Source organism: Ascidia mentula (assembly GCF_947561715.1).
Source record: "Ascidia mentula chromosome 2 unlocalized genomic scaffold, kaAscMent1.1 SUPER_2_unloc_2, whole genome shotgun sequence".
In the NCBI taxonomy this organism is placed as follows: domain Eukaryota; kingdom Metazoa; phylum Chordata; class Ascidiacea; order Phlebobranchia; family Ascidiidae; genus Ascidia; species Ascidia mentula.
In genome coordinates, this window is record NW_028113665.1 from 67501 (window position 1) to 70000 (window position 2500).

The 2500-nt window shown below is 61.6% G+C and overlaps 3 non-coding genes across 3 annotated transcripts in view; all 3 read left to right on the forward strand.

Moving 5' to 3' along the window:
- The window catches only part of LOC145915528 (small subunit ribosomal RNA), a 1824-nt gene extending 1136 nt beyond the window's left edge, over positions 1–688 (forward strand). Inside the window, exon 1 of the ribosomal RNA XR_014403896.1 lies at positions 1–688. This exon is cut by the window's left edge and continues 1136 nt beyond it. This is a non-coding gene — a ribosomal RNA (small subunit ribosomal RNA).
- Positions 689–947: 259 nt separating this feature from the next.
- Positions 948–1101, forward strand: LOC145915556 (5.8S ribosomal RNA). The gene has a single exon (XR_014403922.1). It is a non-coding gene; the product is annotated as a 5.8S ribosomal RNA (ribosomal RNA).
- A 244-nt stretch (positions 1102–1345) lies between these two features.
- LOC145915663 (large subunit ribosomal RNA) overlaps positions 1346–2500 on the forward strand; it is a 3686-nt gene continuing 2531 nt past the window's right edge. The window contains exon 1 of the ribosomal RNA XR_014404021.1: positions 1346–2500. This exon is cut by the window's right edge and continues 2531 nt beyond it. This is a non-coding gene — a ribosomal RNA (large subunit ribosomal RNA).

The window sequence follows — 2500 nt, forward strand, 5'->3', positions numbered from 1 at the left end:
TGGTTGCAAAGCTGAAACTTAAAGGAATTGACGGAAGGGCACCACCAGGCGTGGAGCCTGCGGCTTAATTTGACTCAACACGGGGAATCTCACCCGGCCCGGACACAGTGAGGATTGACAGATTGAGAGCTCTTTCTTGATTCTGTGGGTGGTGGTGCATGGCCGTTCTTAGTTGGTGGAGCGATTTGTCTGGTTAATTCCGATAACGAACGAGACTCTGGCTTGCTAACTAGTTACGCGACCCTATCGGTCGGCGTTGAACTTCTTAGAGGGACTAGTGGCGCTTAGCCACACGAGATTGAGCAATAACAGGTCTGTGATGCCCTTAGATGTTCGGGGCCGCACGCGCGCTACACTGACCGGATCAGCGTGTCGCCGCCTAGGCCGGAAGGTCCGGGTAACCCGCTGAACCCCGGTCGTGCTAGGGATAGGGAATTGCAATTGTTTCCCTTGAACGAGGAATGCCCAGTAAGCGCGAGTCATCAGCTCGCGTTGATTACGTCCCTGCCCTTTGTACACACCGCCCGTCGCTACTACCGATTGAATGGTTTAGTGAGGTCCTCCGATTGGACCTGGCGCGTTCGGCAACGGCCGCGCCGGCGTCCGAGAAGACGATCTAACTTGATCATTTAGAGGAAGTAAAAGTCGTAACAAGGTTTCCGTAGGTGAACCTGCGGAAGGATCATTACCGGCCGATCGCCGATCGAGTGGTCGTGCGTTCGACAGGTGGAGAAGGCTCCGTATCTTGGCGGCCGCGCACGCCCTTCGTCGCTGTTGAGGCGCACGCGATTGCACTTCGGTCACCCTGTTTCGTTCTGCGCCGAGTGCCGTGGCCATGTGCCAGGCTGGCTTCATGCGTCGCCTACGGCTGGCGACCGCTCGGCCACCGCTTTTTCGACTGTGCAATCCGGCTGGGTCGCGCTTGTCCAACTGACGAAGTCACGGAGGGCTCTTGGCGGTGGATCACTCGGCTCGCGAGTCGATGAAGGACGCAGCTAGCTGCGTGAATTAATGTGAATTGCAGGACACATTGAGCATCGACGTTCTGAACGCAAATTGCGGCACCGGGTCAATCCCGGCGCCACGCCCGCCTCAGGGTCGCGTTGTAACGTTCCCGCGCGGCGACGCGTCGGGCCGGTGCGGTGTCGGCCGTTGCCACGGTCGTCCCGCCCAGGACAGCACGAACGCAGTGTCAGCGCGCGAAACCGAACGCGGCGTGCGTCTCGTTACGAGTCGGCCTCGAAGAGGATCCCGGCCCGGAGCAGCACGGCTCGCGTTCGGGCGCGGCGCTCGCACGAGCTTCGGTGGCGCGCGCGTGTCTCTCGCAAACGAGGCACTGGATTATCGGCCTGAGGTCGGACGAGGCTACCCGCTGAATTTAAGCATATTACTAAGCGGAGGAAAAGAAACTAACGAGGATTCCCCCAGTAACGGCGAGTGAAGTGGGAAGTGCCCATCGCCGAATCCGCGGGCCTCTGCGGCGCGTGGAATTGTGGCGTAAGGAATTCGCTGCGCGTACGTCGTTCGCCGCCCGCGTCCTTCTGATCGAGGCCTCGTCCCGGTGCGGGTGTCAGGCCCATGGTGGCGGCGAGGGCGCGCGCTCTGCGTCTTCCCAGAGTCGGGTTGTTTGGGAATGCAGCCCAAAGCGGGTGGTAAACTCCATCTAAGGCTAAATACTGTCGCGAGACCGATAGCGAACAAGTACCGTGAGGGAAAGTTGAAAAGCACTTTGAAGAGAGAGTTAAAGAGTACGTGAAACCGTCGAGAGGCAAACGGGAGGGCCTGTCGAGTCGCGCGACGCTTTCAGCTGAAGCCGAGCGGAGCGTGTGGGCGTGCGGAGCCTTGCGGCCCGTCGTTCGCGCTGTCCTCCGAGCAGCTCCAGCGCACTAGCGCCGTGCGAAGGCCGCGACCGTCTGGGAGGCGGCGAGAAGGCCGCGCGCAAGGTAGCCCGCCCCCGGGTGGGTGTTATAGGCGCGCGGACACGTCGGCCCGTCGCCCGGGCGAGGAGGGATCGCCGCGTCTGCCCTTCGTGGGCCGGGCGTCCCGTCCGAGCCGGTGCGTCGCCGGTTGGGGACTGTGCTCAGTGCCCAGTTGCGGCGTGTCGGTTGCGGGTGGGCAGCGCCGCGCGAGACGCACGGGGTCCGCGGCTAACGTCAGCCACCTTCCCGACCCGTCTTGAAACACGGACCAAGGAGTCTAACGTGCGCGCGAGCCACGGGGCAGTGCGAAACCCATGGGCGCAGTGAAAGTGAATGTCGGCGCGGTCCGGCGGAGGTGAGATGCCGTCTCTCTGGACGGCCGCATCACCGGCCGATCTCGTCCGCTCTGCCGGAGAGGTCGAGCGAGAGCGTGCGCGTTGGGACCCGAAAGATGGTGAACTATGCCTGAGGAGGTTGAAGCCAGAGGAAACTCTGGTGGAGGACCGTAGCGATTCTGACGTGCAAATCGATCGTCAAATTTGGGTATAGGGGCGAAAGACTAATCGAACCATCTAGTAGCT